We start from the raw sequence: 22352 nt of genomic DNA, 5'->3' as shown, positions 1-22352 counted from the left end.
TCAACTGTTCCAAGCAGAGTGAACACACCTGACAGACACAAATCCCTCAGTCCTCCTTGATGGGAGCATCACCAGGGAGAGCTTGGTTATTCCTAGTGCGTATGTTATTCCAAACAAAAATGTGTCGTCTAAATCACTCAAAAAGCATAAAGTCTGGTAGACCCATGAGCTACCCAGTCTCATGACCTCCCACAGAGGTTCACCACTGAGCCATGCAGCTGGACTCTAGGATATTTAGGGACCACGTGTGGAGGGAACAGTCTTGTTCCAACAACAACACAGCAAAAAGTAATAATAACTAGCATTCTTTGAGCACTTAATTCCTAAGCTCTGTGTTCAGTGCTTTTCATAATTAACTGAGACAGTGAGAAGAACCAGGAAGAAGGGGAAAGCTGCTCACCTTTGAGAAATGGCCAGGAATTCACAGCAAATTTGCTCTGGTGAAATGTATAGTCTGCAATTTACCAGTTGTCATGGCCCTTCCCCTTGGTGTCCAGTAAGCTATTCCTGGCCCCTGACCAGCTTGCATGTGACACCCTCCAGCTGCCCTGCCAGATGTTCTTCTTTGCTGGTCAACTGGCAAATACAGGAATGCATAATACCTTCAGTCTGCTGGAGGCTCTCTGTGGGATTTTCTTCTAACACAGTACTTATGAGATTTCAGTAGCGGGTGGTGGGGGTAGGGAGAGGGTGGTGGAATTACCTCAGGTTGAAAACAAAGAGAAGCAGTATGTGCAGCTGGCCATCCCCAATTAAACACCAGATCCTCGGTTAGCAGCAGTCTCAGCCAGCAGCATTTGGGTTGTTTTTCCCCTGAGCTGCTAGGATGTTCATAGTTCAAATAAAAATCTGCAAGCAAGCTGCTGATAAAGACAGTGAATTTGCTTCTCTACTAACCTGATTGTGGAGCATTTTTGGCTTATTATCTTATTTAATTGTCCAGGGAAACTAATTAGTTTGGCTCATTTGTTGAAATTTATAATACTTGGATCCTTTTCTTTGCTTGCAGAGCAGGCCAGAACATTTAGCATTGAAGAATGTGTATTTGACCTATGAAGTATAAGCTTTTGAATATGTATTTTGACTATGGTAGAAAATTTACTTATTCAGAAGCTCATTAGTTTATACTGGAATGTCCTTTGGACAGGAATCAATAAAATATTTAATCTATAAGCAGAGACGTCTCTGTACATGGGGATCCAACAACCCAACTCGTTGGATCAGGAACTTACTTTGCCCCAGAAATGGATTCTTCACAGACAATACTGTGGTGGTAATAATAAGAAGGAAGAGGAGGAGGAGGAGACAAAGAAACAAACAAACAACCTGGACTTTCCAGGCTCTCAGCCCGGGTTCAAATTAAATTCTGCTACTACCAGCTCAGAACTTCATTTTCCTTACCTGTAAAATGGATACTACTTCACAAGGTTGTTGAAAGAATTAAATGCTCTAATGTATATAAGGCTTCTGACCCATAAGAGATCTCTAATGAAATTAGTTCTTGCCAGAACTAGAGTTGCCAGGTAAAATATAGGACAACAGGTGTGTTAGTTTCTAGACCTAACACAAACTTAGTGACTTAAAATAACACAAATACGTTATCTCACAATTGTGAAGGTTAGGAGTCTAAAATGGAACTGCAGGGCTATATTTCCTCTGGAAAGTAGGGGAGAATCTGTTTCCTTGCCTTTTCTAGCTCCTAGCGCCACCTACATTCTTTCGCTCATGGCCTCTTCCTCCATCTTTAAAGCCAGCAACACAGCATCTTTTCTGCTCTTTGACCTCTGCTTCCATCTCTACATCTTCTCCTTTATAAGGACGCTTGTGATTATCTGGCCTACCTAGATAATTCAAGATAATCTCTTCATTTCAAAATTCTTAACTTATTCATATCTGCAAAGTTCCTTCTGCCATATAAGGTAACATATTCACAAATTCTGAGGATTGAAACTTGGACAATTTTGGAAGCCACTGTTCAGCCTACTACAGTCCACTCTCTGGCCCCAAAGATTCACCTCCACCTCTTATGCAAAATGCATTCACCCAATTCCAGCATCTCCAGAAGTCTTAACACATTACAGCCTCAATGCAATTTCAAAGTTTCATCTAAGGATCATCAACCCAAAAGTCCTGAATCTCATTCTTTAAGTCACGTATGGGTCATAACTCTCAGTATGATCCCTCTGAGGCAAAATTCCTCTCTATCTGTGGACTTGTAAAAATAAAAACAAATTATGTGATCCCAAAATACAATGGTAGGACAGAGATAGGATAATAGTTATAGTCATTTCCATTCAAAAGTAGGGGTGGGGGATGGAATGAAGAAAAGAATCACTGGTTCCAAGCAATATTGAGATACAACTGGAAGACATTCCTTAGGTTTCAAGGCCTGGCAATAATCGTCTGTGGCTCAAAGCTCTGCCCTCTGGGGCCTCCATTCCATCCTCTGGGCATGAGGCTCTGCCCTCTAGGCCAACAGCTTTGCTGCCTGACTCACCCTTCCTTTTTCATGAAGGGTAGAACATATTTGCAGCTGAGTAACTATTAAGCCTATTTCCTGCATGTAGGATTTTTGGAATCTGACAGCTTTCTTTCATTTCTTCCTCTCTCTATCCCTTTTAGTCCAAGATGGCAGTATTTCTGACAATATATCATCCTCACGAACATCGTGAATCTCCCATATATGTCTCAGGGATTCACTCCATTGGAAAAAGTCTCCTCCACAGACCCTTCCAGACAATCTCATCTCTATTTTTGACTTCTGAGATGGCTGAGGGGATCCAGGAGTCACATGCGTAATCTCTCTAAAGGGACCTCAAAAGATTGTTGAGCCACACCCTTGGTTTTGTCTCCAGAGCAGCTGTCCTGGCAGTAAATCTAATTGCAGCATCTTTGAGCTCTGAATAGGCTGAGAATTTCCCAAATCATCAAGTCTTAGTTCTTTGTTGCTTAGAGTTCTTGCCTCAATCTATTTCTTTCCTCTCACATTTTACTATAAGCAGCAAAAAGATACCAGGCTGTACCTTCAACACTTTGCTTAGAGATCTCCTTAGCTAAATATCCAAGTCCATCACTTACAATTTCTGCTTTTCACATAACAATAGGACACAACTCAGCTCGATTTTCTTTCACTATATAACAAGGTTGCCCTTTACTTCAGTCTCCAATAACACTCAGCAAAATTCAAATTTCAGATGAACAATAAATAAGATTTGGTTCAAGTATGTCCCTAATATTACATGGAACACACTTAAACTAAAAAATTGTTTATGTGAAATTCAAATTTAACTAGGCATCCTGAATTTTTTCCAAATCTGGGAGGAACTAGGTACCACGGAAGATTGTGAGAGAACAGGATACAGAATGGAGAAATGCTGAAAATAAAGAGAAAATAACAGAAGAAACGTACAACAGAGGGCTGTGTCTGACAGGGCAGGCCTTACTGAGGAGCTATGGCAGGAGGCCTTGAGCAGACAGGGGTTCAGGGAAGGTGAGACATGGAGAGAGGAGGATTAATCCTGAAAGAGCTGGAGGCACTGAGGATGAACACATCTCACTTCATTATTTTGTGAAGGGTCACACCTGCCAAGAGAATTTCATTTTATCGACACGAATCTCTTGAGGAGGAAATATATTTTTCATCATTCTCTGGGCCTTTCATGACTAGACAGAGAGAGGGAGAGAAGGAGAGAAAGAGAGCAAGCACCCTTGCACATCCATGTGCATGGTAGCACCATAATTTTAGTTAAAGTTATTAACCAAAACTTGAAGCCAGCGTTCTTAATGTACCAGATTTATGGCCCACAATGAATATATTCTCAGGTTAATGTGCTACCATGAATGTAAGTATCGTTCAGCTTGTCACAAAAACATATTGCTACTGCCGCCTTATTTACATGTGAATTTTCCAAAGCAAAAAGGATTTCAAGTTTATCAATGGCATCTACTGCACTTAAGTATTTGCTTCACTGCCCACACTCCCTAAAATCAGGAAAACCTTTCAATCTGTAACATTTAAACTTCCCTACTACTTGAGAAGAGTTTAGAAGGAAGCCCACTTAGCTTCAAGTGACTACAAAGCTATTTCAGATATCAATCACCCTTACGCAGTGGTCTTCAAGGTCAAAACTGAGTTGGGGAAACATGATCACCTCCTCACCTGGTTTAGCCTGAAGCTTCCGAGGAAGTTCCCTCTTAACAATGACAGCAGCACCTGCTTAGTTCTGTGTGCTAGGCGCTCTTCTAAGCAGTTTATGGACTCAATTCTCACAACAACCCTATAAGGAAACTACTGATGTCACTCTTTTTTATTAATGAGAATACTGAGGCACATAGAGATTAAATAACTTGCCCAGGGTTACAAAGTTATAAATGGCAGTCTGGCTCGAGAATTTATGCTCCTCACAACTCTGCACCCTACTTCTCCCACTATTTGAAATGAATTACTAAAATATCAGGCACACCTATAACCAAACACAAGACTCATCCAGCAAAGGGAAACAGAAAGAACGCTAATGTATGTAAGACTACCTTGATTCGACCACACTCACTGATTTAATACCATGAAAAAAATTACTCAGTTAAGAACTTGAGGTCTGGAGTGAGACCCACTTGTGTTTTAGTTCTGATTCTCTCACTGACCATGTGACTTTTGGCCACTAACCACTGTAAACCTCAATTTTCTCATCAATAAAATAGGAACAATGATAGTAGATATTTGTAGGATTGATGTTAAAATTACATGTTATTATTATCATTGATACTATCATTTTTCTAACATCAGTACAATGCATTTGTATGAGAGCAGAATTTGTTCTTCTATTTCACCTTTGAGTAACTTTGGGGGCTGGCCTGGTGGCGAAGTGGTTAGGTTCATGCACTCTGCTTCAGCGGTCTGGAGTTCACCAGTTCAGATCCCAGGTGTGGACTTATGCACCGCTTATCAAGCTGTGCTGTGGCAGGTGTCCTACATATAAGGTAGAGGAAGATGGACGTGTACATTAGCTCAGGGCCAGTCTCCTCAGCAAAAAAAGAGGAGGATCGGTGGAGAATGTTAGCTCAGGGCTAATCTTTCTCAAAAAAAAAAGTTGGAAATAGCAAAGAAGAAGAAGTAACAGACCAGCTTCCAGTGCTCCGGATTCAGTGAAAGTATTTAGAGAATCCAAGGGCAGATGTGAAGGTGCTGAGGGAGGACATAGAGACCCTTAGAGGAAAGAGTATAAAGGAGTTATAGCGATTTAACCTTCAGAAAGTAAAAGGGTGAACTAACAATATTAGTCAAAGGCATGAAGGATAATTATTATACAGCTGCCTCTCATCTCCATTAAATCCAGAAAATTTAATTTGGATATACATTCTTGCTGGAAAAACCTCAGGTCATTGATAAAGTGTAGAAATGGGTCACCGCAGGATACTAATTTCTTTCCTGGTAGAAGTCTTCTAAAAGAGGAACTTCACATCTATCTGGAATAACATGTGTACCTTCTGGCCTAGAGATGAGGGATAAATGAGCCCAAGGATTCCACGAGAATTCTATTGAAAGAACACCTACATTATAATGTTAAATAATTATCATTAGGGAAAAAATCATTTCTTATGTAAGTTTACTTTTTGGCAATACAATTGTAAGCTTATTTCTTTTTCATTCTTTAGTTAGTAGAAGCACTTTTTAAAAAACTTAATCAAAGTACCTACTCCACATCTCTTCCTCAGACTCGTCACTAGTGTAATTATCTCACCCCTACCAGTTTTATTTAGTTGTATTTGTTTTAACTTTTTTTACTCTGCTCTTAAGTTTGGAGGTGAGATTCTTTTTTAAATATGTTTTGCCTTTTATGATTGGAAAAATACACATCTTCAATATAAACCTTTTGAAAAATAAAGACAAAAGTCAAGAGAAGAATAAAACACCCATAATCATAATTAAAATTTTCTGGCTCTTGAATGAATATATGAATAATTTTTTCTTTAAAAAATAGAATGTTAATATTGGAGAAAGAATAGTAAACTAGGCAACTTTAACCACTGCTGGTCAAAGTGCTGGGAGAATGGATTCTGCCTTTTTGGAAAGCACTTTGCCGAAATGACTCAAGATTCTTAAAATTTTCATATTCTATGATCCAATAATTGTAATTCTGAGACTGTCCTAAGAAACTATCTTAAGGAAAGAATAAGCTTTATATATAAAGATGTTCATCAAAGCATTAAGAACATTGAGAATGCAATCAAAATAAGTGTACAATTATAAAACTGTACATTAATTAAAAATCAAGGTTCTGATAATACTTTAAAAATTGACCTTTTGCTTAAAATCATTCCTCAACCTTCTCAATATCACTGAAGTCCAGAGCTCATTCCAGTTAAGACAGTGATGAACCGGCAGCCAAGACTTTGTGTTGAAGAAATCACTTTGTTGTTCCCTTCTTTCAGAAGAAAGAGCTAAATTACAGGAAAACAAGACCAAATGAGGAAATTTGTTTTCAAAGGAACCTCTTCCACAGAACATTCTGGAGTCACTAGTTTCATCCCAATTTTTGACTCTGCCTTCATCTTTGTCTTCGTACCAAAGAGCCTTGTGGTCAGAGCGATGACAGAGGGCGAGTCTGCAAGATTCATCTTTATCAAAGGAGCATGACATCCTACACACCAGGCCCTCCAGGCAAGAAAGCAGGTGAGTCAGTTTTACAAAGATTTTACAAAGTCTTACAAAGATTTCCAATACCCACTAACAACTTTTAAAAAGGTGTTTCTGGTCAAATCAGAGTACCAACACACTGAGCTGTGCAGATTTCTTCTTTCTAACTTGGACAAAGGGAATATCTACGTGGGAATGCTAAATGCTTAGCAATATTCAGGGAAGAGAAACAAGTGAGATTAGAAGTTCACATTTCAGATTATTTAAATCTCTAAATTCACATCACCATCATACCCCACTTGTCAGTCTACATGTACAAAGTACATTTCAAAGGGGTGGGAGGGATCCAGTCCTCTGGCTGGTAATCATATGACTAGCTCTTCAAGAAAGGATTAATTAGTGATGTCAGCATCATGGTGGGGTGAGCTCTTCCCTTAGACTCTCTCCCCTAAGGTACAATGGAAAGGACACTCATAAACCAACAGAGGACATTCACACAACACAATAGACTTCTGAGAGATCCACACAGCCATATGTCTGAAGGTAGAGGTGCTGGATGCTCTGGGAGGCAGTAGAAGAAAGTAAGGGGATCTCCCCTCTTTACCCCAACAGCAGTGATCTAGGATGTGGAACCATATGTGGCTCTGAGAGGAGAGGGGGGGAAAGGGCATCCCTCTGTAGGAACACTTTCTCTTGGAGTTGCCTCCCAGCCCATGGGAAGTTCCACACCAAGGAGGCTAAGCAATCAGACGGGTGTCTTCACCAAGCTGACCATCCCAGGAGAGCAGAGAGTGATTAAAGAGCTGAAGCACCCTCAGGATCATGCATGCAAAACAAAGCGTCCATGCCCCTGCCTGGCACACCAGCTCAGCCAGTTAGCAAGAGCAAGGGACCCCGGCCAGAGCACCTGCGCATACACATGTAAAGCAGCAGCAGTCAGTGGACAAACACAAACATGCCCTCCCAGGATAGCTTCCAAAGGACAGGCACAGCTGCCAGGGAACACAGTGGGTTCAGAATACACAGCTTCTGCCCCCAACCAGGGGTGGTAGGTGGATTCTTCAACCAGATATTACCATTATGCAACAGCACAAATGCACTCCATCAAATAGTATGAAGAGGTATGTTAACTCTCCAGACTAGGAAGAAAATGACAAGCACCCAGAAATCAATCCTGAAGGTACAAAAATTTACAATCTAAATGACAGAGAATTCAAAATAGTTGTGATTAAAAAAAAAAACTCAACAAGTTACAAGAAAATTCAGAAAGACAGTTCAATGAGATCAGGAATAAAATTAACAAAAAGAGGGAATTCTTCACAAAAGAGATTGAAACTATTAAAAAAGACCAATCAGAAATATTGGAGGTAAAAATACAATGGATGAGATAAAGAAAAATCTGGAGTCCTCAAATAACAGAGGTGATACTATGGAGAACAGGATTAGCATTTTAGAGGACAGAAATATAGAAATGCTTCAGTGGAGGAAGAAAGAGAACTAAGGCCAAAAAAGAAAAGAAGAAATTCCCTGAGAAATATCTGACTCTAATAGGAAATGCAACATAAGGATTATAGGTATTCCAGAGGGAAAAAGGAGCAGAGAGCTTCTTCAAACAAATAATAGCTGAGAACTTCCCAAACCTGGGGAAAGAGCAGGAATTACAACTGAATGAAGCCAAATAACTCCTAATTACATCAATGTGAAAAGAACTTCTCCAAAACATATAATAGTAAAACTAGCAAAAGTCAATGACAAAGGAAAAATATTAAGGGAAGCAAGGCAGAAGAAAACAACCTACAAAGGAACCTCTATCAGGCTTTCAATGGATTTCTCAGCAGAAACCTTACAGGTTATGAGAGAGTGGAATAATATGTTCAAAATTATGAAAGACAAAAACTTTCAGCCAAGAATACTCTATATAGCAAAACAATCCTTCAGATACAATGGAAAAATAAAGACTTTCCCAGATAAACAAAAGCTGAGGGAGTTTATGGCCAAAAGATCTCCCACCCTCAACAAGAAATTATCAAAAAGGTCCTCATACCTGGAAGAAAAAAAAGGAAGAGTTCACAAAGCCTTGAGCAAAGAGATAAATAGACAAACAAAATCAGAAAGTTGCAGCTCTCTATCAGAACAGGTTAGCAAACACTTAATTATAAAATTAAAAATAAAGGGAAAGAAAACATCAAAAATCAGTAAAATCATTTCAGCCACAGACTCATAACACAAAATGGGATAAGTTGCGACAACAATAATTTAGATGGGAAAGAGGGAAGGGATGGAACCTGCTTAGATTAAGGAAATAAGAGGCTATCAGAAAATGGACCATCTACAAGATCTTTTATGCAAACCTCATGGTAACCACTAAATGATAGGTAAAGAGAAAACTGAGAAACCCATCATAAAGAAACATCAAAGCAAATTGGCAGTGGGAAATACATGGAACAAGAAACAAGGGAAATATAGAACAACTGGAAAACAACTGATAAAATGGAAGTATTAAGCCTTCATATATCAATAATCACTCTAAATAAAAATGGATTGAATTCTCCCATCAAAAGACACAGAGTGGCTGGATGGATTCAAAAACAAGATGCAATCATATGCTGCCTCCAAGAAATACATCTCAACCCTAAAGAGAAACACAGGCTCAGAGTGAAGGGATGGAAGATGATATTCCAAGCTAATGGCAAACAAAAGAAACCAGGTTTTGCCATACTTATACCTGACAAAGTATACTTCAAGATAAAGAACGCAATGAGAGACAAACAGGAGCAGTATATAATGATAAAAGGGACACTCCACAAGAAGGACATAACACTTATAAATATATATGCACCTAACAAAGGAGCATGAAAGTACATAAAGCAACTATTAGCAGACCTAAAAGAAGATATTAACAGCCAAAAAATAACAGTAGGGGACTTAACACCCCACTTACATCAATGGATAGATCATCCAGACAGAAAGTCAACAAGGAAATAGTGGACTTAAATGAAAACTAGACCAGATGGACTTAATAGATCTATATAGAACACTCCATCCAAAAACAGCAGAATACGCATTCTTCTAAAGTGCACATGGAACATTCTCAAAGATAGACAATATGTTGGTAAACAAGGCAAACCTCAATAAATTTAAGAAGATTAAAATCATATCAAGCATCTTTTCTGACCATAATGCTATGAAACTAGAAATCAACCATAAGAAAAAAGCTGGGAAAGTCACAAATACGTGGAGACAAAACAACATGCTACTGAACAACCAATGGATCACTGAAGAAATTAAAAAAGAAATAAAAAAAATCTGGAGACAAATTAAAATGAAAATACACCATACCAACTCATATGGAATGCAGTAAAAATCGTCCTAAGAGGGAAATTCATAGCAATACAGGCCCACCTTAGCAAACAAGAAAAATCTCAAATAGGAAGTCTTAAACTACACCTAAGAGAATTAGAAAAAGAGCAATAAACAAAGCCCAAAGTCAGCAGAAGGACGGAAATAATAAAAATTAGAGCAGAAATAAATTAAATTGAAACCAAAGAAAAACAATAGAAAGGACCAATAAAACCAAGAGCTGGTTCTTTGAGAAGATAAACAAAATTGACAAACCCATAGCCAGACTAAGAAAAAAAGAAGGCTCAAATAAATAAAATTATAAATGAAAGAGGAGAAATTACAACAGATACCACAAAAATACAAAGGATTATAAGAGAATACTATCAAAAACTACATGCCAACAAATGGGACAATCTAGAAGAAATGGATAAATTCCTACTCATACAACCTCTCAAAACTGAATCAAGAAGAAAGAGAGAATCTGAATAGACCAATCACAAGTAAAGAGATTGAAACAGTAATCAAAAACCTCCCAAAAAACAAAAGTCCAGGACGATGGCTTCTCTGGAGAATTATACCAAACATTCAAAGAAGATTTAATACCTATCTTTCTCAAACTATTCCAAAAAATTTAAGAAGATGGAACACTTCCTAACACATTTTATGAGGCCAACACCACCCAGATTCCAAAGCCAGACAAGGACAACACAAAGAAGGAAAATTACAGGCCAATATCACTGATGAACATAGAAGCAAAAATAGTCAACAAAATATTGGCAAACTGAATACAGCAATACATTAAAAGGATCATACACCATGATCAAGTGGGATTTATACCAGGAACACAGAGATGGTTCAACATCTGCAAATCAATGTGATACACCATATTAACAAAATGAGGAATAAAAACCACATGATAACCTCAATAGATGCAGAGAAAGCATTTGACAAGATCCAACATCCATTTATGATAAAAAAAAAAAACTCGCAGAAAAATGGGTGTAGAAGGAAAGCTACCTCAACATAATAAAGGTCAAATATGACAAATCCACAGCAAACATCATACTCAACAGGGGAAACTGAAAGCCATCCCTCTGAGAACAGGAACAAGACAAGGGTGTCCACTCTCACCACTCCTATACAACATACAACAGGAGGTTTTGCCCAGTGCAATAAGGCAAGAAAAACAAATAAAAAGTATCCAAATTGGCAAAGAAGAAGTGAAACTCTTGCTGTTTGCAGATGACATGATTTTATATATAGAAAACACTAAAGAATCCATCAGAAAACTATTCAAAAAAATCAAGAACTACAGCAAAGTGGCAGGGCACAAAATCAACTTACCAAAATCAGTTGCATTTCTATACTCTAATAACGAACTAACAGAAAGAGAATTCAAGCGTACAATCCCATTTATAATCACAATGAAAAGAATAAAATATCTAGTAATAAGTTTGACCAAGGAGGTGAAAGACGTGTACAATGAAAACTATAAGACATTATTGAGAAATCAATGATGACATAAAGAAATGGACAGATATTCCATGCACATGGATTGGGAGAATAAACATAGTTAAAATGTCCATACTACCTAAAGCAATCTACAGATTCAATGCAATCCCAATCAGAATCCCAATGACATTCTTCATGGAAATAGAGCAAAGAATCCTAAAATTCAGAAGGGGCAACAAAAGACCCCGAATGGCTAATGCAATCCTGCGAAAAAAGAACAAAGCTGGAGGCATCACAATCCCTAACTTCAAAATATACTACAAAACTATAGTAATCAAAACAGCATGGTACTGGTACAAAAACAGACACACAGATCAATGGAACAGAATTGAAAGCCCAGAAAAAAACCCACACATCTACGGAGAGTTAATCTTTGACAAAGGAGCCAAGAACATACAATGGAGAAAGAAAAATCTCTTTGATAAATGGTGTCGGAAAAACCCGACAGCCATGTGCAAAAGAATGAAAATAGACCATTGTCTTTCACCATACATAAAAGTGGACTCAAAATGGATTAAAGACTGGAAGATAAGATATGAAACAATAAAACTCCTAGAAGAAAACGTAGGCAGTACACTCTTTGACAGTCTTAGAAGGACCTTTTGAATACCATGTCTACTAGGGCAAGGGAAACAAAAGAAAAAATAAATAGGACTTCATCAGACTAAAGAGCTTCTGCAAGGCAAAGTAAACTATGAACAAAATGAAAAGACAACCCACCAACTGGGAAAAAAATATTTGCAAATCGTATATCCAACAAGGGGTTAATCTCCAGAATATATAAAGAACCCACAAAACTCAACAACGAGAAAGCAAACAACCTGATCAAAAAATGGGCAGAGGATATGAACAGACATTTTTCCAAAGAAGATATACAGATGGCCAATAGGCACATGAAAAGATGTTCAACATCACTAATCATCAGGGAAATGCAAATCAAAACTACAAAGAGAGATCTTACACCTGTTAGAAAGTCTACCATTACCAAGACAAAATATAATAAACGTTGGAGAGGATGTGGAGAAAAGGGAAACCTCATACACTGTTAGTGGGAATGCAAACTGATGCAGCCACTATGGAAAACAGCATGGAGATTCCTCAAAAAATTAAAAATAGGAATACGATATGACCCAGCTATCCTACTACTGGGTATTTATCAAAAGAACTTGAAATTAACAATCCAAAGAGACTTATGCACCTCTATGTTCATTGTAGCATATTCACAATAGCCAAGACGTGGAAGCAACCCAAGTGTCTATTGACTGATGAGTAGACAAAGAAGATGTGGTACACAATAGAATACTACTCAGCCATAAAAAAGACAAAATCGTCCCATTTACAACAACATGGATGGCCCTGAAGGTATCACGTTAAGTGAAATAAGCCAGACAGAGAAAGACAAACACCTTATTACTTCACTTGTATGTGGAAGATAAACACACGGACAATGAGAGCAGATTAGTGGTTACCAGAGGGGAAGGGGGTTGGTAGACTTGGCATAAGGGGTAAAAGGGTACATTTATATGGTGACTGACAAATAATGACGTACACTTGAAATTTCACAATGTTATAAACTATTATGATCAATAAAATTTAAAAGAAAAGATTATATCTTATGCAGGCAGCAGACTAAGGGATGATGCTCTCTCGGTCCTTTGTCTCTGAGCATCAGAATATTGGCTGCACATGTCAGGTGCTCCATTAAATTAAAATTAATGATCCTGGAATGGGTACCAATGCTCTGGGCTTTATAATAACAACAGAAAAAATTCCTGCAAATGACTGATTCTACTTGTGAAATGTACCACGTACGTTTTTCTAAGCCATGAGTTTGTTTACTCTTACACATACACACATGCACGCACACAAACACACACTTGCATAATATAAGGGTGGTTGTGAAATTGGCTTCGGCTCTTCCTCACTAGGGAACTGATGAAACCCTTCATCAGCTATGATTCAGTATTGTCTCTACTCAGACCCCATCTGAATCCTGTGTTTTCCTCATTGTCTGTGTCACTTTCACTTCTGCCTCTCCATTCTGATCCGCGTTGGAAAGGACTATTCTTTAGATAAAGATTTTTCCACAAATTTAAGTGAATTCTCCTTCCCTGTGTCTGCAATTGTTCAAAGGACTCTCTTTAACTTCAGAGCTTCCATTGACACACATCTGCGCTCTAGTCCCTCCCCACTCAAGGTCCCTTCTATCCTGGCATATGTTCTGCAAATGGCCTGCTGCTGCCATCAGTGATCTAAGGTTGTTCTCAACACCACTACCACCAGGATGGCAGGAGTTTGCCATATAACCACTTCAAGCTCATTCTTCCTTGACTTAGAATTGTCCTTAATTTTAGTAAAGCACTGGATTTATTCTGAGCCTTCATGCAGCCTAAGAGTCCTAGGAAAATACACATAAGACCACTTCCAAAGTAGCCCTATAAGTACATTTTGTCCAAGAAGAATTTTCTCTGCCATGGACAGCATAAGGAAAAAAAAAAAAAAAAGCTGGAAATGTCCATCCAAAATTGGAACAATTCTGGAGGATAGAGTTTTTCCTGGGTTTACTCTAACAAAGGATGGATTACCCCTTGCAAATTATTTATTTGGCATCTGCTATGCTGCAGAAAACAATTAACTAATTTGATGATCCCAGTTTAGGAGACTGATTTATTAATCAGTGGCACTGATATTAAAGGTGCTCTATTAATCCAAATAATTACCATCAACCCAGATGAAAACATGCTGAACACTTATAAATTTTTCAGAGAATAGTAATCATGTGAATAATAAATCCCATTTATTTAATTCCTATTTTTGCCATAGATTACTTTCACAACAACCATATAAAATGGGTGTCATTTATTCATCCACTTACTCAACAAATATTTACTGGACTCCTACTGTGTTCCAGGCACTGAGCTAAGACCCTGGCTGCAAAGGAGACTATGACATTGACCTTGATGGGGAGAACAGAGTATGCTCTAAGAGATGCTCATGAAAGCTGCAGACAGAGCCAAAGGAAGGTAATAAACTGTCTTGGAGGCCAGAGTGCGCTTCCTTCAGGCAGCAGCTTCTGAGCTGCCAGAGGCAGCATGACCAGGAGGAGGCTTTGCAGAAGTCCAAGCACCAGGTGACTGGAAGGGGAAAGAAGACATCAGCAGTGTAAACCAAGAGTTCATGGTGGCTAGCTGGATTTAAGGACCAAGAAGGGTTGCGGAGTCTTGGCCTGCAGGGTGAATGGCAATGCCAATATCCAAGATAGGGCATATTTCAGCAAATTTGGGGGGAAGGTGATGAGTTCACACTTGTTTTATATATGAGGAAACTGAAACTCCAAATGGCTAAGACCGAACCAAAGGTCACACTAATGATGAATGGCCAAGCTAGAATTCAAGTATATTTTGCCTGCCTCCAAATTTATGCTCTTTTTTTTGGTCCAACCTGCTTTGTTGGTCCTTTTGTGGGAAAACTCAATGAGTATCAGTTTAATTTTGTTGGAGAGATAGAAAGAGGTATTTACCAAAAGAAAAGTTAGTCTCCTTTCTGCCCCTGTGCTCCCCAAGAAAGGTATCAAATCTGAAACTATTTTCCCCTCCCCACCACTTCTTCATCCCTTTAGTCCAACTTTTTCCATTAGATTCCCTACAGAACACTAAGCCCTGAAAAGGAAAGCCATTGGAAGGCCCTCACACAGCTCAGGCTAATTATCATTATCTGCAAACTCCATATTTACTTGTCTATATTGCCCAATTTTAAAGGCTAAACAAAATTGCGTTTTTATGTTTTTGCTTTCATGGTGTCCAAAAGCAGATGCAGATTGTAAAGTCAGCAGGGAAGACAGCACACATTTTGCTGACAGTAGAACTCAACTCATAAATCTTACATCTGGAGTAGAAGACTAAATTTAGATTTTAAATCAATTGACTTTTCTATAAGGTTGGAATTATTGGCCAAATGAAAAAAAGAAGTATCCCTTTTTCTCTCCTTTAAAAAATCGTTACAACCCTTTATGCTTTTTTTTTTTTTTTTTTTTTTGGTGAGGAAGAAAGATTGTCCCTGAGCTAACATCTGTGACAATCTTCCTCTATTTTGTATGTGGGATGCTGCCACAGCATGGCTTGATGAGTGGTGTGTAGGTCTGCACCTGGGATCTGAACCTGTGATCCCCAGGCCACCTGAGCAGAGTACACAAACTTAACCACTATGCCACCGGCCTGGCCCCACAACTCTTTAAGCTTTACTGGAAGATGGTAAGGCACAAATTTTGAACCATCTCACATTTTTATATTGAATTTCAAGTATAAGATTAGAGCGTAAAATTGCTCAGAATTATAAAATTTTCCTTATTCACTCAACATCTATTTGTATAAATTATGTATATTGAATCTCTTTGTTAAAATTAAAGAATGTCCAAAATAGTTGTGCTGAATTTCAGAATTTTACTACCTAAAAGTTTTTAAGAATCATTTGAAATCACTATGGCAATCTCTTAATAAATAAATTATCCAATTATACAGAAATAAATTATTCCATTCACCTCTGTAAACTTCACCACAGTTTACTTACATGAACAGAATGCAAAGATTAATATTTTTATCCACCTAATTTATTGATACTGATTAATACAAATAGTTCATTGAAAATGCACTAGAAAGTAGATGCCCCAAGGAGAATTACAAAATATTTCATTTGCTAAGAAACTGACTCTTATCTCCAGAGTTCTTAATCGTTAACAAAAGGAAAACCTTCTGATAAAATCCAAAAATTGCAGTATACCATTTCCTTGTTCATCCAGCTATAGACAACTCCAAAAGCTAATAATCTGAGGATAGGTCACAAGATGAAAGACCACAAAACTTGGCTATCAGACTTCAATGTGAAAATGTGACTTGTTCCATATTCATCCATACCATATGAAATAATTTCTACTTATTGTTTCTCACTCATTCAATAAATATTTACCGAGCTTAAACTTACTTTACTAAGTACATCTAGTTCCTCATGAAATACCCGGAATCATGATTTCTAAGCCATGACCCAAGGAATGTGGTTAACCTCTAGAAGCTGGAGAAAGCAAAGATTCTCCCCTAGGGTCTTCAAAAAGAAATGCAGCCCTATTGATACCTTAATTTAAGTCCAGTGAGACCTGTTAGACTTCGGACCTATTGAACTGCAAACTAATAAATTTGCATCATTTAAAGCCATTAAGTGCATGGTAACATGTTTACAGCAGCAATAGAAAATTAATATATTAGCAATGAATAATCAGAAGAGAGAAAAATAATTCCACTTAAAATAGCTCCAAAAACTTGTAATATTTTGGTATAAATCTAACAAAATATGAACATGATCTTTGTGCTAAAAACTATAAAACACTGATGAAAGAACTCAAAGACCTACATTGAGAAACATACTTTGTTCATGGATAGGAAGACTCAGCATAGGAAAGATCTCAATTCTCTCTCCCAATTATGATCTATAGATTTAATTCAACCCCAATAAAATCTCTGACAGAATTTTTGGTAGTATTAGCCGTGCTCATTCAAAAACTTACATCAAAAGAAAATGGAATCAGAACAGCCACAACAATTTTGGGAAAAAAATGAACAAAGTTGGAGGAATCACACTTTCTGTTATTAACATTACGCAATAAAGCTACAGTAATCAAGACAGTGTGATATTGGTGAAAGGATCAACATATTGATCAATGGAATAGAATAGAGTCCAGAAGTAAACTTCCAGAAATATAGCCAGTTGATTTTTAATAGGTGCAAAGGAAATTCAATGGAGAGAGGATAGTCTCTTCAACAAATTGTTCCAACATAATTGGTTGATAATCCATATGAAAAAAATAAAATGAACTTTGACCTAAATATTACCTCTTATACAAAAATTAAATCAAAACGGATCATAGATGTAAATATAAGATACATGACTATAAAACTTTTAGAAGAAAATATGGAGAAATCTTCATGACCTTAGGAAAAGAGATTATAGGCATTACACCAAAAGCACAATCTAGAAAAGAAAAAATTGATAAATTAGACTTCATCGAAATTAAAAACTTTCGTTCTTTTAAAGATTTTTATTTTTCCTTCTCCCCTAAGCCCCCCAGTACATAGTTGTATATATTTTAGTTGTGTGTCCTTCTAGTTGTGGTACGTGGGACACTGCCTCAGCATGGCCTGATGAGCGGTGCTGGGCTGGTGCCCAGGACTCAAACCAATGAAACCCGGGCCGCCGAAGGAGAGCGTGCGAACTTAACCACTCGGCCACGAGGCCAGCCCCCAAAACTTTTGTTCTTAAAATGACAGTTAAGAAAATAAAAAGACAAGATACAGACTAGTGGACAATTTTTGCAAATCACACATTCAACAAACAATCTTTAACAATATATATAAAAAAATTCTCAAAGCTCAATGGTAAAAAAACAACAAACCAATTTTAAAATGGGCTAAAGACTTCATGAAAGATCATATACAGAAGGCAAATAAGCCCATAAAAAGATGTTTGACATTATGAGCCATTCCCGGAAATCAAATTAAAACCATGATGCGATGTGATACCACTATATACTAATTAGAATGGCTAAAAAATACAACATCACCAGGTGCTGGCAAGAATGCAGAGCAACTGGAAGCCTCGTATATTGCCTAAGGAAATGTAAAATGTTACAGATGCTCTGGAAAACAGTTTGGTAGTTTCTTATAAAGTTAAACATACGTCTACATATGACCCAGCAGGTCTAGACATTTACCATAGAGAGATCAAATGTTTACACTAAAACCTGCACATGAGTGTTTATAACAACTGTTCACAATCACAAAAAATGAAAACAAACAAATACCTTTCAATGGTTGAATGGACAAACCCACTGTTTTATGCCCATACTGCAATACTACTCAGCAAGAAGAAGGAATGAACTATCAATGCACGCAACCGTATGGATGAATCTTAAAGGCATTATGCTGAGGGAAAGAAGCCAATTTCAAAAAGCTGCATACCGTATGATCTGTGCGTATAACATTCTGGAAAAAGAACAACTTTTAGAGAACAGATCAGTGGTTGCCAGGGGCTAGAGGTGGGAGGAGGGTTTGACTACAAAGGAACACTATGAGAGTGTTCTGAAGATGGACATTTTCTGTATCATGACTGCAGTGAGAGTTACATAAATCTATACATATATTAAAATTCATGGAACTGTACACTCCAAAAAGGTCAATTTTAAATTATGTTAACTTAAAAATAAGATTAATAAAAAATGCAGACTGGTCTCCAAGGGGCTGAAAGTCTAAAGGAGTGAGGAAAACAATAAATCTCATACACATACACACACACTCTGATGCCAGAGACTCAACTCCCCTGAACCCTTTGGGCAGGGAACATGTCTTGCTCAGCTTTTTATGACCCTTATCAGGCTCTGACATTGTTCTCAGTAAATAGTAATGGGACTGAATAGCTGATGAATGCTGCATATGGCAGCCAGGCAATGGCTCACTGGCACAGAATCTACCATGTTTACTCCTTGGCGCCTTATCAGTGGTGGACAGTTAATGTAGAGAAAAAGCAAAGTAGAATTCATACCTCTCTTCAAGCAAGCAAAGATCACCAAATATGATGGATTCCCAACCAAGAGTACACCGTGTCCACTGAGAATGAAATAGAAGTGGCTTAAGAGATTACATGGTGAATCCTCAAAAACTACATATTGGATGAATTCATTGAGGAATGAAGATAGGGATGTTGAGGCATGTGACTTTGAACCCATTTTTATGGGCACATTGGCCAGGATCTCCCAGCAATTCCAGTTATGGAAGAAAAGTGGCCCACTAATTATATGTTTTATAATCTTGTCTCTGAACATAATCACTTCTTTCAAAAGCAAAAATGGCTCCACAGTCTCAAGAATATACTTCAACTATAATGTTCTGTTTTATTACCTATTTCTAATAGGAATCTACTAGAGTAATTTAGCCTGCTGAGTTCTTCAGTTTTGTTATCATAAACACAGTGGAGTAAAACAAAGTTTTTCTCTGCGGGAAAACAAAACTCTGTGACCTTATTTTGTAGTGGTGTGCTGGTGAGAACTGAAACATACAGGTTACAAAAAAGAAAGTGAATAAGACAAATATCCTGCCTTCAAGGGCTTAGCAAAGGACAAATACATACTCTAGACAGACTATACTTAACTGGCTTGAGAGAGGTATGACTTACTGCATGGCAGGTACACCTGGAGGAGGTGTGTGGAGTAAGGTGGGATCAAGAAAAGCTTTATTGAAGATAATCTCTTTTAGTCTTTCTTTTGTTCTAACAACTGTCACTTGCAGAGTATTCTCTAATATTTCACACACAAAGCAGATTAGGACTTTCAGAGTCCACTCAAACTGCATTTTCATCTTCCAGAAGATAAACTGAAGAGTTAAATAACACTGCCTATGGTTTGTTCAATTGCTCTTTTTCCAGAGGGAGCAAGCAAATCTTGTTTTTTTCCCCAAACAGTGAGACCTCTTAGAAGAAAGATAGCTGTTTTGGATTAGGGCTGGTGGTAAAGTCATCTCAGGCTAAGCACTTCCAACACCATCCTAACAAAAAGAGAAAAGACGACTACCCACTGTCTGAATTATTGCTAACCTCCTATTTTCTTCTACCTCTCCTCAAATTCAGTCCCATCATTTCCCTTAAAAATGTATAGAGAAGCTATTTTTATCACAGCCTAAGAAAGGTCATTCCAACTTTTAAAGTTTTCATGATGTAACAATAATTAAAAAGAAAGCTACATGCTATGTTATATGCTACCCCCTCACCCCAAGGAGAAAAATTCTGTAATTTCCTCTTCGTATCAGCCACTGGCATAGGAAACTTTGGAGAATCTCCTGGAACTGAGTTACTTTGGGATCTGGCACCATTCCTTTTTCTATTCTTCTCTAAATACATATTCTTACATATCAACTTGATAACTTCTTCATAACTGACTATTCCCATCTCTAAGTTATTCCCTCAATTGTTGTTCTTCATCACTTGCATCTTTTATATAATAGAGTCAGTTAACCACACTGTGTTGCATCCCCACTAAGTATCACCCACTGTGTTGTTATCCGCACAGAGCCCTTCGAGGTCGCTATCATTATTCCCATTTTACAAATAAGAAAACAAAGACTCAGGGAGATAAAGTCACTTGCCCAAGCTGGTATACAGGAGAGCTCAGGTAAGAACTCAGGTTTATCTGACTTCAAAGGCACTTATTAATCTTGATATTTGAATGGGATTTTTCCTATTGACTAACAATTTTGCTAAAGACTCAATATTGAAGGCGATAGTCAATTTGTACATTATAAAGAGGAGTTGTTAAGCATATTTCTGCAGAGCTAGTAAAATTCTGCAGAGACCACCACCTCATCACCCACTTCCAACTGATCGAAGGCTAAATACTGGAAAAGAGAATTCCTGTGCGAGTACCACGAGAGGCAGGAGCAGAGGCAGGGCAGGAGCTGATGGGGACACAAGTAATCTCAGCCAGAACATGTGTCACCCATGTGACAGGGAACTCTGACGTGGGGACCCACGCATGCATCTCACAAAGCACCAGCATTTGGCCACCTGCCGCAGAGGGCTTCATTCAACCAGTAGTAGTCAAAAGCGAACCGTAATAATAGGAACTAGATAAGAAAAAATATTTGCCTCTGTCATCTAATCTCTTTTCCCCTCCAAGCACTGAAGTGGGAAGTAGAGGAAATATAGGGAAATTAAAGACTATGACCATACCATCGCCCCTCTATAGTTCCCAGGAGTGGGTATGGCTCAAGACTGGAAGGAAGAAAAGAAGCTAGGAATTAGATGGAGACAAGTTTTTATTTAGACAGGTAGGAATTTTAATATGCAAAGCCAAGTTACAGTTGCCAAAAGGAGACCATTCTTACAACTGAACGAGTCAAAATTATAGGATTTGCCCAAGGTATCATTAAAAAGGAGAGCTACGGAGCATGTTAAAAGATGGGGGCTGGGGGTTGTCCAGTTTGCTCCTCCCAACAAGTACACTTAAAAATGTGAAGCAAGGGCTCGCCTGGTGCCATAGTGGTTAAGTTCATGCATTCCACTTCCGCAGCCCGGGGCTCACAGGTTTGGATCCTGGGCATGGACACAGCACCACATGTCAAGCCATGCTGAGGTGGTGTCCCACATAAAATAGAGGAAGATTGGCACAGATGTTAGCTCGGGGCCACTCTTCCTCACACACACACACACACAAAATATATATATATGTATTTGACAAAATGATAATTAATGATAACTAATTAGAGCTAATTAGAGCTAAATATAATATATTAAAATATAATATATTATATTTTAAATATAATATATTAAAAATAATATAACTAGAGCTAAAGGAAATCATCTAAAATGGTATTAAAGTTTTTATAAGTATGCCAAATAATGTAATAGGGTATTATTTCTTTAAAAGATATATGAGAAAGAATAGTGCTTACCTGTCAAGAGTGGCTTGTGATCAGTGAGGAAAGCGAGGGGGAATTCCTTTCCATTTTATGCCCTCCCACACTGGATTTTTACCATGTGTATGTGTTGTATTTATAGTTAAAATGTCACTTAAAAGCAACAATTCCATTTATTTCTACATATAATATAAAGCAGTCTTTTGGAAAGTAAAAAATTTCAGCCAAGCCTCCAGTTACTTTGTGTACCTCTAGGGAATCAGAACAAACATAACTGATATTGTTTTCACAAAACAATTGTATTTTCTTCCTTTCACTATGTCAATTAGTAGTTAAAGGGGAAGAAGCCACTATGGTCTACTCATAAAAATTCCCCTCTGCCTTGGCTTGTGTCTAACGCTAGCGTACAATTCAGG

The sequence above is a fragment of the Equus asinus genome, chromosome 7 (genome assembly GCF_041296235.1).
Source record: "Equus asinus isolate D_3611 breed Donkey chromosome 7, EquAss-T2T_v2, whole genome shotgun sequence".
Lineage (NCBI taxonomy): Eukaryota > Metazoa > Chordata > Mammalia > Perissodactyla > Equidae > Equus > Equus asinus.
Note: the sequence above shows the minus strand (reverse complement) of the source record.